Below are 21,064 nucleotides of genomic sequence, written 5' to 3' on the forward strand. Positions count from 1 at the left end.
TCATAATCTATCAATTGGTTTCTCTCTCAAACATTGTGTCTCTGTGCCTCGCTCAGTAGCCCCCTCGATATGTAGACTTCTCGCGCGCGCATAGCTGTAGTGACGATGACGCTGAACCCAGTGTGCCTTGTTTTTACCGGCCTCATGTGATAGTTTTCACCCTGTTTTCTGTTAATTAACAAGGCAACCTTTTCTTTGTTACTACGAGTGAATCTAAAATCATTCGGGGCATACATAAAATATATCACTTCAACCAAATTATCGCAGCAACTATTTTAAAAGAAACTAGCTAGCTGCCCGTGCGTTGCACGGAACATCAAGATGCATTTGTATGAGTAGTTTATCTTTAAAGGTTGAATGAGGGAAGGCCTTATTTGCGAACGTGGAGAGGCGTGTGGGTATATATTTGCAAACTTGCCATAGTTTCTTTCCTATCCGTTAGATATAAATCCGACAGCCTATATTGCAGGATGGCACGCACACCATCATCACCAACTCTGTTCTCTACTCCCTCCGTTCCTAAATACTCCCTCTGTCCGAAAATACTTTTCATCAAAATGGATAAAAATAGATGTATCTAAAACTAAAATACATCTAGATACATTTCCTTTTATCCATTTTGATGACAAGTATTTCCGGACGGAGGGAGTATTTATCTTCTTAGACATTTCAACAAGTGACTATGACCGGACCTTACCAACATACTCAAAAAAGTAGTCCATAATTTTGATGTTACCCTCTTTTCTTGGTGGTGCAGTGCCATCTGGATACCTCATAAATAAATCAAGGGGAAATCTGACCCCTTCCTAAAAAGACATACGGAGCAAAATGAGTGAATCTACACTCTAAAATATGTCTACATACACATCCGTATGTGGTAGTCCATTTGAAATATAAAAAAGACAAATATTTAGGAACGAATGGAAGAGTAGACATGGAGATATATCTCCAGCATGGTCTACAATAAAAATGTGCTGGACTGGTTAGCGCCGGATGCTCACAACGCGATGACATGAGTTTGAATTCTGTCTTTTAACTTTAGATTTGAGTACTTAGAATACAAGATTAAGGATGGACTTGTTTCTTTTTAACTTTCTGTGCGAAGCTGTAGCCACCTTGCAAGTCATGTGTACACTGTACATGCAATTAACTTTTTATAGAGGGACAATCATATAGGCAATTAACTCAAATGGATTGGATGTCACTCTATTATTTCCAGCATAAGAGCATCTCCAACGGCAGCCGACAAATTTCCTCCCGCTTCCTTCCGCGGAGGACGACATCAAACGCCAGCGGCATACATTTTCACAACTCTAACCAACCAGATGAAATTTGTGCAAACACGGACTGATTTCATATAAGCATGAAGGATTTCGTATAAAAAAGGCGGATCTTCATATAAACATGATGGATTTCATTACATTTACATGAACTAAGCGGTGCCAATCCGGCTCTCTTGGTATAATTAATACTCCCTACGTCCGGAAATACTTGTCCTATAAATGGATGTATCTAGACTTATTTTAGTTATAGATACATACAATTTATCCATTCTTAGAACAAATATTTCCTGCCAGCTGGAGAGGGAGTACATAATCTAAATGGCCGCCCGCGGATCCCTTTGTCTTCCTCATGTCCGTCAGACACTTGCGGGGTTGACGAAGGTCCTCGGAAGAGATGAAGCAGCAAAGAATCCACCTGAATGTGAAGTCGTCGCCTCGGCGGTGGCCTTCATGGGTCCCAAGTGGTGGCGGCCTCCCGTGTTCTACTTCTCCTCGATGATGGCGGCGGACACGGAGAAGCTGGCCATTTACTCGGTGCTCTCCATACACCCGGCTTCTGTCTCTGCCTGCATGGCACTGCCGCAAGCACGGGTGGCGCGCCCACAGACACGGGAGGCGCGGCCACCGCAGACACTGCTGGCGTGGTACGACGCGGCAGCAACGACGCCCGTACCAGCGTGCTCGCCGCCGTGCCGGCGTGGAGCAACTCGCCAATCCTCATCGAGCTGAACTGGAGCGGCGAGTTGCTGAACCACGCGCCTGCTTGGGGCGGCAACTGGCTCCGTTGGGCCAAGCGAGGTTCGTGAAGCACCGAGCGGCCTCGCCCATATCCGGAGGGCTCGGCGGGCCACCCAGCTGGGTAATATGCCGGAGAACGGCTCCTCAGAAGCCATTGGAAGAGTGGATAAAATGGTGAAGGAGGAGATGGGGAGCGGCGGAGGGGTGCGATTCTTGCCTGATGTCTTCCTAGCCTCGTGTAAATAGAGGGTGGACGGTAGGAGCTTGGTCGACGTCTGGCCTCGTTTAAACTGAGGGCGGAAGGGAGGAGCTCGGCTGGTGTTGCGTTTAATTCTGGCCCGCTCATGAACGGACGTGTGCCCGGAGTAGGATTCTCAGTTTGCATGCGGGTTTAATGGAGGCGAGGAGGCGTGTTCAGCCGGGCGTGCAGCGGGCGGCACTGTACTATTCGATTTGACAGCAGTAATGAGCCGTCAAATCACAAAGGCCCTCGCCTCTCGTGAAACCGACCAAGCTAGACTGCCCCGCCTTCTAGCCTTTTAAAAAATGTATATACTCCACTTTTGTATAGTAGTATTTTCGATGGATTGCGCCATGGAGCAAAACTTGAAATTAAAAAAAAAGTGGTACATATAGAGAGCGCTCGTCGCCAAATTATGCATATAGTACTATTTAAAAAGCTAGTACATGCTTAAATGGGGTGCTAAATTCTATTAAAGAAATACTAGTAGTATGTACATACTAAAGAGTTAAAGTAACGAGAAGAAACATAACATAGTTCTGCTGGGGGCTCAGCATAACACACCCCTCAAATTAAACTAAGCACACCTGAAATTAAACTATGCAACTAATCCGGTAGACACTGCATTAGAACCACCATGAGGAACGACACTAACACCTTACTCACTCAGAGTCCTCGTCCACGTCCTCGACTTCGTCCTTGTCCCTCTTCCTCTTGGCTGATACTTCTTTGCTTGAACCGCACACTTGGCTCTTTCTCTTCATCCAACCCTTGTAGATATTGAAACAAAGGTAGCCATCCATTGCAGCGTAGTGGATGTGGTCTATATCTAGTACATTCCGCTGCCATGCATGACGATGAAACGTGTATTGAGGTTTCTCCAGTTTACCATACGAAGGATGAACCATGGCTCCTGCCAGGGTCAGCACTGAAGGATGGACATTGGAGGGCAGCAGCCGATTCTTCTGGAGGTCGAAGGGGCTGCCTACAACGAGGCCTATCTGACCCAAGACATCCTTGTCATTCCTAAAGTCTACAGTAAAGAATTTGACTAGGTTGCTCTTGAGGAAGTTCTTAAAATCCAGGCATTCAACATTGGCATGGCATATCTGGTATACCAAGCATAAGTCATGCACGCAAACCTGGATCACGGCGGGCTTCTTCCTCTCTTCCTCCTTTAGATCCTTCTCTCGTCCCAGGACTGTGGTGTACTCAACATCTAGCCCAGCGACCCACTCATCATTTGAGTTTTTGAACATGCGTCTGAAGCGAGAAAGGCATCCTTTCACCGTCGCGGAAGAACGGGTGTATATGACGTCTAACTCATCGCCGGTGATGGTTCTAACCTTGTACTCATCGCCGGTGATGGTTCTAACCTTGTACTCATCGCCGGTCATGGAGATTTGGGACGCCATGGATTTGGGAGGAGGGTTAGGATTAGTGGAACTGCCGTAATGTGAAAGGACGGGATGACTAGGGGCGAACCACCGTAATATTAAAGGACGTGCGGGGACGAGTAGGAGCGAATTGCCAGCGTGCGAATGTCAGGGTAGTGGCTTTCCATTCTCCCATGATACGGGCTTCCGAGAGCCCTTGGATCTGAGATCGAACGGTTGCATGGCGTGATTCTAGACCTATGGGTAATATCCTATCCTGGAGGTTTATTCTGCAAATTTTCAGCAACTTAGCATGCGACCGTTCGATCTTAGATCCAAGGGCTGCCAGCAGCCCATATCATGGTCGCGCCTATGATGACCGGCACATCACTCGCGCGGTCGCGCCCTTGGAGATTTAACATGGTGCGTTAGGCTATCTGATGTTGGCATGTCGTCACTTAGTCACTCATACTACAACAAGGTTAGCTATAAGGTTGGCTATAAGTGTATTTATTTATTTTTACTTCTCTCTATCTCTTTCTTCGTACACCCTCCGTCCCATAATATAAGAACGTTTTTGACACTAGTGTAGTGCCAAAAACGTTCTTATATTATGAGACAGAGGGAGTAGTATTTATTGCATTTGCCAAGGAGTGACCTCTTCCAATGAAATGGTGCTTAGATGAGGTGCTAAGGGCATTAAATGGCTTAGCAATCAAGTCCCCAATGCATAGGTGCTTATTAGTTTTTTGTTGCTAAGTTTGCTTCATTTAATTAGCAATAGACTCAAAATTGTCTTTTAACCTAGGTACACGTGCTTAGCACTGTTTCTTCCTTGGGTCACCAAACTTGCCACATCAGACTTTATGCCTATGTGGCAAGCTTAGCACCTGTAGGAGCAAGTAAGTACTACAATAGTGGGCTATAAGCCCGCTTTACATGGCATTTTCGCATATGTGGAGGAAAGAGGCAAGGAAAAAGTGGAGAAGTGGGCTCTCATGCAAGAGCCAGCCTCAACTACATGGTGGAGCATTGGGAGAGGCACCTGTATGGAGGTGGTCAGGAATCAGGAGACTCACGTCGGTCGTAGCGCCGCAATTAAAATGATAATGGCAAGTCAAATCACGGGGCCCAACCTGTCCAGCAGTAACTCGCTGTCAAATCACATAGCCCTACATTTGCAGCAGCCTACTCCCTCATCTTCTTGCGTCTCTATCGAACCGACTAGGCGGAACTGCCCCGCCTACCGCGCAGGAAAAGCCCCGCCCTCAACTTTTAAATAGTACACTACAGTATACTCCCTCCGTCTAGGTGACCAAGGTGGAGAGGAAAATGAGAGAACTTAATGTTTATTTGCTAAGGCTGGTTGTAATGGTAGTATCATAGCTAGTATCATGCATGCCAACTAGGCAATTTTGATGAGGTGTCGTAGAATTAAATGAAGAAAGTGAGAGTTGAGTATCATATCATGATACCGTATCATAATAAATGCTATGCTACTATGTGTCATACATGGCAATAAATAAAGTACTGCTCCCTTCGTTCCTAAATATTTGTCTTTCTAGAGATTTCAACAAGTGACTACATACGGAGCAAAAAGAGTGAATCTACACTCTAAAATATGTCTATATACATCCGTATGTAGTAGTTCATTTGAAATCACTAAAAATACAATTATTTAGGAACGGAGGGAGTACATGATACTAATATATGATACTAAGCATTATTAATATCATTGCGTGCAACAAGCTGACCACTCCATATCATGTTTGACAGTCTCAAGTCATTAAAAGCATACAAGCCCCACATCTCTTATTGGTTGATTCCTCTATTTATTGCAAAAAATAAGAAACAACATGAGAGTTAATGCACCGCACCTATGTGTTTACTAGTATTTGGTTTTCGTAAAATGACTTACTCACCTAGACGGAGGGAGTATTCGATTTGACAGCGGGCGACACAGTTCCCGATACGGCTTTAATGCAGATGAGGGAGGTTCCCAAAATGTTGAATGGCCAATGCATCCTCCTTCAATTAATGCATGAGGGAAGTAATGGGAGGAGGTCCGGGAAAAGAGGCTGCACGATGTGAATGCAACGCAGTTTGCCCTCATATAAAGGCGCCCCTCCATTCCAATGCATCTACCACATCGTATGCACCTAAGCATTTGCCTAAGCACCTACACTAAGCACAAAAGAGCTCACTCCAGACCCATCGCGGTGATGCGCATGAGCAGCCAGCGGCTGTGCCAGATGGTCCACGATGACGGCCTACGGCATTCGAGGATCATCTCCAGACGGTGTTCGAGACCGGCTAGTGGATGGCCGCCGTCGACGCCAACTACGACTCTCAGTTGGACCAGATGATCGTTGCCACCAGCAACAAGTTCACCATCCTCAAGAAGCTCGCGGACGACATCGCCGTACTCCTCCAGCCCGCGCACCCGGGCTCCTCATTGCCTGCCATCCTAATCGGCCTCCATGGTCGGAACCTCTTTCAAGCACTGGTGGCCCTGCGACTGCCCGCCAACGCCACGAAGAATGTCCACCTGGAGGTCGCGCTCACCATGAGGCGCCTCGCCCTGCAAGAATTCATCAACCTACACATCCACGTGTACGAACAAATCATGTACAAAGGTATCTAGAAGGCCAGTGACGATGCTACGATGTTGGCCTTCCTCAACCGGCTGGAAGCCTTGGATGCCTTTGATGAGAAGCACCTCGACCTTGCCACAAAAGCCGCCGCTCCTTAGCCGTCGGTCGGTGGCCCGGCGCACTAAGTTGAGGAGGCGGTCGTAGTTGTACATTGATGGATCCATCTTTCTTCTTGCCTTCTGTAACCACCACTGCGATCGCATCATCGTGGCCTTAATTCTTATTGTGCTGTTGCATTCTCGTTCTATTCAATACCGACATGTGCAATCCCTTTGCTTAATCATATGCATCACTGTAACTAGTACTCGATCCGTAAATTTATAAGTTGTGTTTACCTTTTCCATCAACTTCGTGCAACGCGCGGGCATCTTGCTAGAAACACTAGAACATGTCGGGTCGTGTGTGACCAAACCGACGATCCACCAACCTAGTACTATGTACCCTGCTTATCTGGCGGAAATAGCCCCTCCCTAGCGTTTCCAATCATTATTTCTATCTATCGATCGTGCCAAGGAGTGGAACCAAATGTTACTTCCTCCGTTTTTATTTACTCTGCATATTAGGTTTGACTGAAGTCAAACTTCATAAAGTTTGACCAAGTTTATAGAAAAAATATAAACATTTACCATAACAAATCTACATGACATGAAAGTACATCCAGCAATGAACCTAATGAAATCAATTTCTAATTGTATATGTTAATATTTTGTTATAGACTTTGTTAAAGTTTACAAAGCTTGACTTTGACCAAAGCTAATACGCGGACTAAATAAAAACGGAGGGAGTACAATTTATCCATATTTCTCTACTCCTACTCCTATAAAAGACTCAGTTGGTGATGGTGGTGTGTCTGTCATTCGTCATTTCTGACCATTAGATCTGCATCTAACGGCTGTAAGGTAAGTTGTGGCATTTTTGCAACAATAGCCCACTTCTCTGCTCCAATTTGCAGAAAACCCCTTATTATCTTGAAAGCAACCACATCCCTCCCTCACCTCATCAAAATAGCCTGAGAAATATATTTTGAGTGAAAAGTACTCCCTCTGTTCCTAAATATTTGTCTTTCTAGAGAATTCAATAAGTGACTACATACGGAGCAAAATGAGTGAATCTACACTTCAAAATATGTCTATATAATCCGTATGTGATAGTCCATTTGAAATCTCTAAAAAGAAAAATATTTAGGAACGGAGGGAGTAATATATTAGGAGTATATCAAAACAAGAGTGATTTCTTTCAAGTTTGTGAATAAGTACTAATATTTACTACTTTGGATCCGTCGCAACGCACGGGCACATTGCTAGTAAAAGGAAAAGGCCTTCCGCGTTTGCATCGCACCCCCACATGCCCGGGAATCAAGAGTACTCCATGGCCCGCCGGCATGACACATAGCTTAGGGAAGGTGTGTTGCCCAGCATTTTCACTTTCATGTGGGACCGCCGTTGAGCAAACCGACTATTGGCAAACCGCACCCCGCCCGTTGCCGGGTTGGAAAACAAAAACAAGGGGAAGATCTAGTTGTAGCACGGAAGCCAAGAAATTTGGTGTCAGATGGGGCTCGTTGATAGAGTAGGAGCATTCCGTACTAGTACTACTCCTACTAGTACCAAGTTTGTACTCCTAATATATTACTAGTACTACCACTATACAACTAGTAGGTACGTGCACGACACAACATCGTAGGAACAAAAAACGGGAAGATCTTGTTTTGGGTGATTTATCTTTTTTTCAGTCAACGTAGTATGAATAATATGATGTGGGGGACACCCATGAAGCTTATGTGGCTTGGTTGCATGGCTACGAAAGGTTAGAGAAAAATAAATAGATAATCTGTTTACAGTGCACTCCACTAAATAGATATACTTTGGATCCATTGCAACGGACTGGCACATCTATATCTATACCCCCTATATAGTGTGTGAAAAACTTTGAAAGTTTGTCGTTGGATGAAGCCAATCCAACGGTACAAAGATGGCAAATCCGAGCACTACTGGCCGTTGGATATCATCCACCAGATTCTGCCATGTGTATAATCTTGAAGACTCCATGGTTGAACTTAATTCATGACTAACTTTGCCACAACTAAGCTTAGGCAAAGTTATTAGTTCTTCAAAATGGGAGCCACAAGTTGGCAAGCCTAAGGGAATCTTGCCACATTTTGTGTGTGTATGTCATGTGGGGCCTTAGTGTGGCTTGCCTAAGGTGTGGCTTGAACCAAACACTCACCTAAGTTAGTCAAACTTGCCTAACCTTACGTGTGGCAATCTTTGGCAATATTAAAGTGTGGCGAGATTCCCTTAGGCAAGCCAAAGTGTGGCAAAAATCATGTGGCAATATATGGCAAAGATAGTCACAATTCAAACAGCCCTACTAACCAAACAGCCCCTAACCTTAGGCAAGTTTGGCAACACTGTATGATAAAGTGTGGCATTGCTAGGCCTAAAACCAAACAACCCATGTGCCTGCCACAAAAAATGTGGCTAACAAAATGGGCACCACAAGGGGTTATTTGGTTTGAGACTAAGTTTGCCAAAGCTTGCCACACATAAGGTTAGGAAAATTTGACCAACTTAGGTGTGTGTTTGGTTCAAGCCACATCTTAGGCAAGCCACACTATGGTCCCACATCACATACACACAACAAGTGTGGCAAGATTCCCTTAGGCTTGCCAACTTGTGGCTCTCATTTTGAAGAACTAACCTTAGGCAAGTTTAGCAACATTGTATGGCAAAGTGTGGCACTCCTAGGCCTAGAACCAAACAACCCCTTGGTGTGGCAAGATTTGGCAAGAAGTTGAGTCTATAACATGTGGACCGTGTAGCTAGAAAAGTGTGGCAAGGCACAAGTGTAGCAATGAACCAAATGCATGCCTAAGATATTGTGGCACGCCTAAGCTTAGGAGGGCAACCTTAGGCTGCAAACCAAACATCTATATCTATATCTATACCCCTATATAGTGTGTGAATAACTTTGAAAGTTTGTCGTTGGATGAAGCCAATCTGACGGTACAAAGATGGCAAATCCGAGCACTACTTGCCGTTGGATATGATCTACATTCCACCAGATTTTGCCACATGTAGAATTTAGAAAACTCCACATGTAGAAGCATAATGCACAAACCACCAGAATCTCATGCGTGCAATGCACATGTACCTTACTAGTACTAGTTGGTAGTAGTAAGAAACAAATTCCAGTTTTGGGGAGCACAACAAGGCCTGCCACAGGAGTTACATTTCCCTCGTGGGGCCCACGGGACCGAACTTCTGTGGCTTAGTGCACGACCTATGAGTCAATGACATGCGGACCTTAAATGCGGATGGCTCACATGTCATTCTCATGGTGGTGGCATGGTTCGCGACTCACTCATTCGAGATGAACCGGCCGGTGGTGGCGTGGTCATGCCGAGGGTGCCACAGCTGGGCGTCGGGGCGTTACAAGGCGTAGATGGCCACACCGGTGGGTACTACCTGTAGTACAGAAGTACTCCAGCTGAGGATTTATGCCCGGTACGAAATGTGTCACAGCCGCTGGATGAAAATTCGATGGTGCGGGAGTACGGATCGGAGCACAGCAGCAGAGCAGGCAAACCGCATCCAAATGGGTGTGTCTGTGGTACAAAATTGATGGTCGCCGCAGTTCAGCTGGCCCGCATGTCATGCACACAAAGGCAGAGGAGCGGTGGGGCCGAGAGGGATGAGGTGCACATCGAGGGGATGAGGATCCCCTGACGCGAACAATCCTACCATTCTGTCACTGACATGTGGGACCCCCAAGCGTGGGTCCCACCTGTTAGTGAAGGAAAGGCAGGGCAAGGCAGTGATAGCCACGTCAGAGGATCCATGTCCACGTTGGGGGACGTCATGCTGTGGGTTGGAGCGGTGTCGTGGGAATCGCGTGTGGGTGTGGCAGTGGTAGAAACAAGAAACGTGATGGTCGTCGTGGTTCAAATTCCATGGACAAGCTGTCATGTCTGCTGACACATGTATATCAAAACTAGAGTGTTTATATTTCAAGCACATGAACAATTATTATTCTACTACTTTGGATCCATTGCAATGCACGGGCTAGCACATTGGTAGTAGTAGTGTCTATCTCTATCTCTAGAGGCCTTCCCTCGTTCATCCTATTCTCTCACAAGATAAACTACTCATACAAATGCATCTTGATGTTCCGTGGAAGGCACAAGGGTGTTTCCTTGGGGATCTCTCCAGCAGGGCATGCCCGTAGTTGCAAGTTGACACCCCTTGAGATGCCGACATTGAGGGGCACTCGGATTTCCTCCTATGAGCAGGTAAGATGAGTTTGATCACGTAGTAAATGCATCCTAAAGACTACTTTCGTGTCCATTTACTAATTCTCCCCCTGTCCACTATTTCACAGGTTAGGCTCGGTGCGAGTGGAGATTGGCTTGCATATGTACGGGAGGGTACCAACATCAATTTGCACAACATTTACAACGGTGACACCATTCCCGTAGAACCTTTGTCCAACATTGGGATCAGCCATGCAATGGGCCACCACATGAATTGGTATGATGGAACCACGGTGAGATTGAATAAGATAGCACGAACCTTGCACATGGAGGTCAAAGGCGGGCCATGTTGTCTGCGGCCGATTTGTTGCCGTACGAGTACGAAGACGCTGTGCTCCTTTCTAACCGCATCTTTGCGGTGACAAACCAGGGGACTTATTTCATATGGGACACATCCTACGATATACTCCCTCTCTCCCAGTTTATTTGTTTTGAATCTTTTCACTTTATAAGTTTCAAATTCAAATTTAGAGCTCCCCATCACATGTTGAGATTACAATGTCCATTAAATCGTTGCGTGCATGTATAGTAAAGAAACAAATCTCGAGTTTGGCACGAGTTCGTGCAGCGGTAGCACCACAAGGCCTGGCGCAGGAGTTACATTTCCCTCTTCAGCGCCTTACTACACCTGCCTTTGAGTCAGTAACATGTGGACCCGATAGGTGACTGGTCCACATGTCATGCACACAAAGGCAGAGGGGCGGTGCGGCCGAGAGGGGCGAGGCGCACGTCGGGGGACGTGGTGCCGTTGGTTGGAGCAGCGTCGTTGGAATCACGAGTGGCAGTGGATGAAACGTGATGGTCGCCGTAGTTGAACTTCCATGGACAAGTTGTCATGTCTACGGACACATGCATTGCATACCGATCACTAGAAGGAGTAGTAGAGAAAGCTATACATGCGGAGAAATAGTTCCTTATAGTCAAGTGGACACATGCTACTACTTTGTTCCAAAGATATGCACACCATCGAAATAGTCCATCTATATCAATATACACCGAGAGGGAATAATTTTTTTTACAAGAGAGGAAATAGTTCATCCATCCATAATGCCCTCCTGCTGATGCAGCCTTTTCTTCTTCCTCTTCTTGTTGTTGTTGTTGTTGTTGTTGTTGTTGTTGTTGTTCTCATTTTCTATGGGAGATGGCTTCGCAACAAGCTCTTTGGACCTTGCAGCTATCTCGAAACTCACACGGGCATCGAGGGCAGCATATTTTATCCGCTCGTACGTCAAGGGATAATTCTCAGACGACCTTAATGCCACCGTCTCGTCACCCTTCTGAAGATTTGTACCGAGCACAAAATTTGCTACGTCGAATAGGGATGGTGTTTGTTTATCACAATCTTCTACAGGAATTTTGATTCTGGTTTGTAGGTCAGCGATGCTTTTCAAATCAAGGTTGTACGGCTCCAGCTTCTGTTTGTCCCCTTCAATGGCTACCCGACAGAAGTATATGTCATCCCGAGACAAGAAATCATGAAGCTCATCTAGTATGGAGGGCGCGTGTATGATGTGGTACGCCAAAACATCATCTTCGAGGCACAGCTAAAGGACGGCGGCGTGTTGGATCTTCCCAGTGGCATGCTCCGTGTACTCTGCGTCGATACTAATGACCCCCGTCTCTACCTTTTCGAGGGAGTTGGATACATTGTTGATCCACTGCCGAACAACCCTTGGGTGGACGGTGACGGTGGCAACTATGCTCAATGAGCCTTCGACGAGGACATGTTGGACGCTAAAAACCTGCATCTCGATCTCTTTCGCCATTTGGAAAAGCTGGAACGGAGGGTTATGGTTTGGAGAATTAGGATTAGATGGCTAGTCTAACTGAAGTAGTAGATGATTATTTAAAGAGGTTAAAGCCATGTGAACGTAGTGGGGTTTGGATGCAAATGAAGACGAAGGGGAGGTGAAGAAGCCGAGGAAAATCGGTTCCCGATGGAGAAGTAAATGCGAGAAGTGGCGTGAAGGCAGTTGATTAGACGGCTAGGTAGACTAAACGAAAAGTCTATGTGGGTAGACTGAGGAGTCGTACCTGTTCGTGCGCGTGCCCATCCTTCCTGATAGGTGGGACCTATGCAAACAGATAAAAGAATGTGGCGTAGCTGTTTCAGATGGATATTGGCGCATGAGTGGGAGACACAACATTCCCTGGTTAAGGAATACTCCCTCCGTTTAGGTGAGTAAGCCACCTTATGAAAATCAGATTTTCCCAAAACATTTAGGCGTGGAGCATTAACTTCCTGCTCAATCCCCTCCCAGCCTCGTTAGCCAGCGTTATGTTCCTCTGCTGCCATGTTCTACCTTTCCATTTTTCCTCTTCTCAAGTGTGGAACGATCTGCATGCCGTCCTTGATGCACCAAAATGACCACTGCATGCATCACGGCAGGGCGTTGATGCTTGGAGAGCTGAAAAGGCATCCTTATAACTACGTATTAATTGTTGATTTTGCTTCCATTTGTAACAGTGTCGTGGTTGGAAGTTTTGCTCGTCCTGGTGCTCTTTCTCGTCCAATCTGCAGCCACCTAGGTTGCGCTCACCTAGACGGAGGGAGTACACGGTTATCCTCATCAAAGGCCCATCTTCACGCTTCCGCATGCACGAGAATTTGGTTCTGCTCGCAATATGGATGATACCTGGAGGATGAAGTGAACAAGCATGCTAGCACGGGGGACCTATTTCTGCTATACAATACTGGAGTACTCATGTTCCTACTACTACTAGTAGTAGTAGTAGTACAACTGTGGTACACTTGATGGTCAAAATACTATTCATCCGGTCCTCACAGTGAAGTGACAACACCCTGTGCCTGACACTAGTCCAAGCGGCATGTTCGGGTTACCAAAGTCAGCGTCACCCTGTGCACTATGTAGTCTGTCACCGTTGCTGTACAACACATTGGCATGCCTCACCTCGTCTCCCTCTCCCCTCCCATAGCACCACTCCATCTCCATCTCCATCTCTGTCTCCGTCTCCATCTCACTGTGCCCCCATGTACCGTTGCCTCGCTCGCCTCCCCCAATACCACTATTCCCTCGCTAGCCGCTCCAGCACCGACAGCCTTCTCCCCCGTAAATCAAGCCCCCCAAAAAAAACCACCTTCCAAACTCCACCATGGCCAAACGCGAATCGTGCATCATCCATAGGAGCTGCGATTGGAGCAATCTCCCCAGTGACAACCTCGACCTCTGTTGTTCGTGTATGGATATGTCGAGCGCCCTGCGGCTGGCTGCATGCTCGAGGGATATGCACACGGCCATCGTCGAAGCGAGGCCTAAGCTTTTCAAGACACCCTACTTGCTGCTATCTGGTCTTGCAAGATTGGCTCACCATGATACAGAAGCGTACATGATGCCCCTTGACTTCAATCCGATCTCCATTAGCCGAAACTTCTTTATAGGTATGTAGTGGGTCGCCGTACATCATTTCCCTCAACTTCGATCCGATCACCATCGCCCGAAACTTCTTGGCAGGTATGTATTGGGTCAGCATGAACTCCCACTGGATGGCTGCCTTCAAAGAAGACGGTAAAAAATTGGTGCTCGTGAACTTCAAGACTTCCCATGAGATTATCCTTCCTCCATTGGATTATATAGAGTTTTATCATCGCGATCCAAGTCATCTAGATTACCACGTCAGTTGGACGGGCCTTGTTTTGTAGAAGATTGTAATCTGCAAAGTGCCCACACGACATGCGAATTACACAGGCTTCAAGCTAATTGCCTTGTTTGACCGCGGACTCGCCTATCTTTATGCCGATGCCTTCTTTAGCTGGAGACAACTCAGCTTGCAGTGGATCATCGTCAAAGCTGATACACACTTCTGTGATGCTATGGAACACAATGGCATCATCTACGCGATCGACAAAGCAGATGGCACCACGTATTGCTGGGACGGCGCGTGCAAGTTGTTTCTCTCTCTTGTTAATGATGACACCATGACACTGTTTGAACTTTTTGTGATGATTGGCATATCCCTGTTTGAGAATAATTTGAGTAGAACTATGGCAATGTATTAGAGATGCCATAAATCAGCTATATTTGGAATGAGTTAATTCATGCGATTGTGACCATGTCATTACAGCCAATTTGTACCCCTGAATAATCAAACGGTTAGGAATATATGGATATTCTCCTTATTTTACACTAATCTATATACTACTACTAAATATGAGTGTGTATCAATGGCCATGTTAGTTTCCTAATTTTCATGATGTAGAAACATGCACCACACTGTTGGTTTCATCTAACCATACATTAGGGAAGTAAATGTGCATATGGAGAACTCTATATTTGGAAGTAGTGAAATCCTGTAATGCTTACCATGTGTACATACCTATATTCATCCTTCAGCAATCAATGGCTAGAATAATATCCTCACAAAAAATTTGCCCACGGAACATGAGTATATAACAATGCATGGTCTGTTAGTTACCTTGAAGAATTTGTTTGTGAGGACAAAACATGATTACATAACATGCATGACATGGTAGTTTCCTGTGAAGAATTGATTGCGAGATAACATGAGTGTCGTTGCCGGATCGAGCACGAAAGAGAGAGAGAAAGACAAGCTCATGCACGAGAGAGGGAGGATTTTTGCGCTGTGCAACTTCACAGCTTTTTTTGCGTTTTTTTCTCTTCTAGTTATTCTGTTACAACAGAAGCCACCCCAGCTTGCTCACTCCCGGTGGGATCGCCATGATCCGTGATGGCCGCGCCATCCCACGACCGCGTGTCACAGCGATCGAGTCCCACCAGGAGAGGAGCCAAGGTATAAGGAAAAACAAGAGAACGTGGAGAGGATCGTGCATACGTGCACTGGACTCCCACGGCTACGTGCATGTGCCGGTCACATCACCATGCACACACATTATTCTCACAGAAAAAGCAAAGCACCTATACTATGCAGCCATGCAGCCAACTAGCTTAGGCTAACAAATCTCCCCCTTAAGCTTGTTGGCCTCTGATGATCTCGCTGACGCCCATCTTCTGCCTCATCTCCACAAAGCGCACCCGCCCAAGAGCCTTGGTCAAAATATCCGCCAGCTGCTGCTCAGACCCAACGTGGTCGACTTCCACCTGCCCTTGCTCAATGCAATCTCTGATGAAGTGAAACTTCACGTCGATATGCTTGCTGCGATCATGATAGACAGGGTTCTTGGCTAAAGCTATAGCTGACTTATTGTCGATCAGAAGTTTAAACTTCCCTGGATCGGTTCCCTTCATCTCTGAAATGAGTCTGCTGAGCCAGAGACCTTGACAAGTTGCTGCAGCAGCGGCCACATACTTGGCCTCGCCTGAACTGATCACCACAACTTTCTGTTTCTGGGAAGTCTAGGTAATGGGGTTCTTGCCGAGGAAGAAGATGTGCCCGGATGTGCTCTTACGATCTCCCACATCTCCTGCATGATCACTGTCACTATACCCCAGGATATCTCCAGTCCCTCCACGCCCATAACGGCATCCATAGCTCAATGTCCCTTGCACATACCTGAGGATTTGTTTACAGCTGTCCAATGTGTGATAGTTGGTTTCTCCATAAATCTGCTAACAATTCCAACAGCATGTGTAATATCTGGCCTTGAGTGTACAAGATACCTTAGGCTGCCGATTATGCTGCGGTAGAGGGACGGATCAAAGGGTTTTGCATCATCTTCCTTCCTCAGTTTCAGTCTGCACTCCATGGGGGTGTGGCACCGATTGCAGCCTGTCATTCCAGCCTGTTCTAGGATCTTTTCTGCATAGCCTCGTTGACACAGAGTGATCTCTCCTGTAGACTGAGTTACCTCGATCCCAAGTAGTAACTTAGAAGGCCGAGGTCGCTCATCTTGAAAAGCTTCTGCATCTGATCCTTGAACTCTGCGAATCTGCGCTGAATCGGTTCCAGTGATTATCAAGGTCATCTACATACACTCCCACAAGCAGAAAGATTGAGCATCTCCGCGACGATAGACAGCGTGCTCCAGTGGGCTTCTCCTGAACCCAAGTGCGCAGAGACTCTCATCCAACTTGGCGTACCATGATCTCGGTGCTGACGAAGCCCATATAGGGCCTTGCTCAGTTTCAGCACCTCACCTTCTCGACCAGTTACGACGTATCCTGGCGGCTGCGCGACATAGACTTCCTCCGCCAGATCGCCATTGAGGAAGGCGGACTTACGTCCATATGATGTACCTCCCAACCAGAGTGCGCGGCGAGAGCGAGGAAGAGGCGCACTGTCTCCATTCGTGCCACGGGCGCAAACACTTCCTCAAAGTCCACGCCCTCACGTTGTGCGTATCCTTTGGCCACCAACCTTGCCTTGTGCTTGACAATGTTCCCGTCAGGGTCGCGCTTCACTTTGTATACCCATTTGAGGCCGATCGGCTTGTGTCCACGAGGGAGAGCTGTGAGCTGCCAGGTGGAGTTCTCTGCGATCGCGTCCATCTCCGCGTCCATGGCCTGCTTCCAAACCGTACTGTGCAGTGCCTCATCGATGTCATCAGGTTCCTCTGCACTAAGAAAGCAGTGTTCCATGGCCTCTCTGACCGCGTCTCCTTCTGTTTCATCGAGAATGCAGGAGACACGCCGGTAGTGGATGTTGCCGGTGTCCACATCACGGCGGTTCTCATCATGGCTGAGCAGCGTGGCCCAGCGAATCTCTCGACCTCCATCTGGCGACGCTAGCTCGGACTGTGGCGTCGCAGGTGTGCTCCCCCCAGACACGGATGAGCTGGGCGAGGGTGTCCCGTGTGCGCTCCCCCCAGGCGTTGACATGCCAGAGGATGATCCACCTGCCACAGGAGTTGAGGGAGAGGTTGCCGCGCGCGGCGTGTTGGGGACGACAGGCGTGCCACGGTCGACCTCATGGACACCCGGGTCCGTGGTGTAGACCACAGTGGATGTGCCCCGGGCGGTGTATGCCTCTGCTGCACCTGGTGTACGCCATGCCCACGGTCTGGATTCTTCAAATACCACATCCCTTGTCACTTGCACCTTCTTTGTTGCTGGGTTGTAGACACGATAGGCTTTGGAGCCCTCCTCGTACCTGACAAAGACCATGGGCATGGAGCGGTCGCTGAGCTTGGTGATGCCGGGGCCGACGCGCTTGACGTGGGCCGTGCACCCGAACGTGCGCAGGTGATGCACAGCAGGCTTGCATCCGTGCCATGCCTCATACGGTGTGACTCCCTCCAGGCTGCGGGTGGGAGCGCGATTGAGCACATACACCGCTGTCCGCACCGCCTCGGCCCAGAAGAACGTCGGCATCTCCATGCTCTTCATCATGCATCTTGCCATCTCGACCACGGTTTGATTGCGCCGCTCCACAACTCCGTTTTGCTGTGGCAAGTACGGAGCAGTCGTATAGTGCTTGGCACCCATCTCCTCGCAGTACACCTTGAATTCCACGGAGTTGAACTCGCCGCCGCGGTCCGACCGGAACGCGCGCAGCTTGCAGTCACCGGTGGCCTCGGCCTGCGCCTGGACCTTCTTGAAGCGCTCAAAGGCCTCGTCTTTGGACCTCAGGAGCTCTAGCCACATATAACGGCTGTAATCATCGATGATCAGAAGAAAGTACTTGTTACCTCCTGGCGTAGTCGGCTCGATGGGACCGCAGAGATCCGTGTGCACGAGCTCCAGTCCGCGCTCTGCGTGGTATGCTGAGCACTGCGGGAACGGGGTGCGTTGCTGCTTCCCAAGAGCGCACCCGTCGCAGTACTGCTCGACCCGATCGATCACGGGCATTCCGCGCACCATTTGCTTCGCAGACATGGCTCGGAGGGCGCGGAAGTGAAGGTGAACCATGCGTGCGTGCCACCTCCAGGTTGGGTCGTCTCCTTGTGCCAACAGACAGGCCGGTGCGTCCACACTAAGGACACCGGTGTACAGGCGGTTGCCGGACCGCCTGATGCTCGCCAGTGTGCGCCGAGCTGGGTATTTGATGACCATGAGTCCGTCTTGTATGCTGATGGTGCAGCCCGCCTTGTCCAACTGACCAACTAAGACAATGTTTGTGCGAAGACTCGGGATGAAGAAGACGCCAGCGAGTGCACGTTGGTTACCGCCCTGGCAGCGAAACACCACCGAGCCTCGTCCGCGGATAGCCACAAATGATCCGTCCCCGAACTTCACCGTGCCGTGCACAGTCTCGTCGAGGGACGCAAAGACGCCCCTGTCTCCCGTCATATGACTGCTGGCTCCCGTGTCAAAGAACCACACGCCATCCGGAGAGGGCACCGGCATGACCTTCTCCTCGTTTGAGGTACACCTCTTGAGGTGCCACGATCTGCAAAGCATCGACGGTGGTGACCACGGCCATGTTAGAGGCCCTGGTCGTGCTCTGCGTGGGCTTCAGCCAGATTGGCGTGCTCCTGATTGCCCTTCTGCTCCTACTCGCGGAGCCAAGTTCGGCACTCCTTCTTCCAGTGCCCTGGAATGCCGCAGTGATGGGACACTTGCCCTTCTTCTTCTTGTCGCTAGATCCGCCGGAGCCGCCCGCCCCGTGCTCCCCGACGCGCCCTTTCCGCCGCCTTGGACTTGGCCTTGCGTGTTGCCTTGTTCTTGCCGGTGTTACCACCGCCCAGCGCCAGACGACGAGCCGCCACCGCGCCGACCTTCTCGCGGACCAGCCACTCCTCGTGTGTGAGCAAGAGGCGCCCGGCAGTCTGCGTGCCATCATCAAGATCATAGTGATCCTCCACAAGCAGAGAAACGGCCGACGAGTTCCTCGATCGTCATGGCCTTCAGATTGAGAAGTGACTCGATCGCCATGCCATCGGACGATAACGGCGCGGCACCACCCGGAGGAATTTCTGCACGGCCTTGTGCTCGGTGACGGGGTCGCCGAACAACTCGAGATCGGAGATGAGGGCGGAGAGCCGCAGCCCGAAATCCTCGATGGACTCTCCGTCTTTGAACCGGAGATCCTCGAATTCTCGCCGGCGCACCTGCGCCTTGGCCTCGCGGGCGCGCGCGCTGCCCATCCTCATCGTCTTGATCGTCTCCCAAGCCATCTTGGCCGTGTCCTTGGCAGCCAGCACGCGCAGCAGCTCTGGCGGGACGCCGGTGAGGATTATCTGCAGCGCGCGCCGGTCGTCGTTCTCGTCGGCGCCGTCTTCAGTCACCGCGGTCCAGACGCGGGCGACCTGCAACTTGACTTGCATGAGGAGCGCCCACTCCTGGTAATTGGTGCGGGTGAGCATCAGCGACGACCCCGACTCCTCGCGCACGACGCGCTCCACCACGCGGATCTCGCCGCTGCCACTGCCAGTGAGGCGCGCGACCGGCGCCTTGGACGAAGGCGTCTGCGATGGTGACCTAGCGCCGCCCTTGTTCTTCCCGTCTGACTCGTCGCCCGACATCGCTGCCGCGGATCAAACACCGCCGGCCACCGGAGGATCGCACACCGCCGGACTCTGATGCCAATTGTCGTTGCCGGATCGAGCGTGAGTGGGAGAGGAGGAAGAACTTGCGAGCGAGAGAGAGATTTGCGCTGCCTAACTTCGCAGCTTTTTCTGCGTTCCTTCCTCTTTTTGTTATTCTGTTACAGAGGCCACCCCCAGCTAGCTACCTCCCGGCGGGATCGCCATGATTCGTGATGGCCGCGCCATCCCACGACCACATCACACAGCGACCAAGTCCCACCAGGAGTAAAGCTAGGGTGAAAAAGAAAAACAAAGAGAAAACGTGAGGGTCGTGCGTAGTGCACTGGACTCCCACGGCTACGTGCATGTGCCGGTCACATCACCATGCACACACATTATTCTAACAGAAAAAGCAAAGCACCTATACTATGCAGCCATGCAGCCAACTAGCTTAGGCTAAGAATGAGTATAACCATGCATCGCACTTCTATATTTTTGAACCCAGTATACATTTCCCTATATTTTCCTCACAGTTCCAATAGGGACATATCAATGTTGTTTCTTGCATTATCCTACTCATAATCTGAACAATGCTGATCTTGCATTAACAATGCATGTCCTTTTTGATATGATGCAGTGTCCCTATAGTTACTGCCCTTTGTAATCACACCACCTTTGCCAAAAACAGGGAAGCACAACTAGTTCCTCGCTCGATCATACAACGGCAAAAGACTGATGATCATTCGGACACATGAGCCGGAAAAGTTATATTGCAAAAACCCCACTGTATACAAGCACCATGAAATACGTGAGTATCCGGACAGTGGTTGTTACGTCTATGAGCAGGATACCAGCTTGTTGGGGCCTTCAGGATTTTTTAGTTGAAGGCGGGTAAACAGCCTTGGTTCACACTATCTGTTTCTCGGACTCAATTATCCGATTAACCAGGAGATCACCGTTGGCAAGGACCTTGATGGCAGAGAGTCTCTGTTTGCTATGGAAAACTGTGTCTACACGGTGAGCCCTAGGAGTTCGGGAGCAAACTCCCCTGATTGTCAACGATACAGCCTGCAGCCAAAAGAAGGTGAGAATGACAAAGGCATCCGGATTAACTTTG

This window comes from Triticum aestivum, chromosome 5B (genome assembly GCF_018294505.1).
Source record: "Triticum aestivum cultivar Chinese Spring chromosome 5B, IWGSC CS RefSeq v2.1, whole genome shotgun sequence".
NCBI lineage: Eukaryota > Viridiplantae > Streptophyta > Magnoliopsida > Poales > Poaceae > Triticum > Triticum aestivum.